The sequence below is a fragment of the Brassica oleracea genome, unplaced genomic scaffold, assembly GCF_000695525.1.
Source record: "Brassica oleracea var. oleracea cultivar TO1000 unplaced genomic scaffold, BOL UnpScaffold00285, whole genome shotgun sequence".
NCBI lineage: Eukaryota > Viridiplantae > Streptophyta > Magnoliopsida > Brassicales > Brassicaceae > Brassica > Brassica oleracea.
In genome coordinates this window covers 220,984-221,269 of record NW_013617415.1, presented here as the reverse complement: position 1 = coordinate 221,269, position 286 = coordinate 220,984, and positions in this window count along the sequence as shown.

Below are 286 nucleotides of genomic sequence, written 5' to 3'. Positions count from 1 at the left end.
GTTTCAAGAAAAGACGATTTAACATCGTCTGCTGACGCAAATGCTTTGGATTTCGAAACGCAACACGAGTCCGAAGCCGACACTATGACTCAACCGGAACATCCGGAAGAGAACGCTGACCCGGCCACGGTCGTCACTATCAAGGCGGTCAGCACGGCGACAATCGCCGAGTAAAAACGCCCGCGACATAAAATAGAACTACGAGATGGCTTGATCCTCGAAAGAGGTACGTCGGCAGCTCGTCGAAAGACGAGTTCAGCTATCCCCCTCTCTAAAAAGGGGGGGG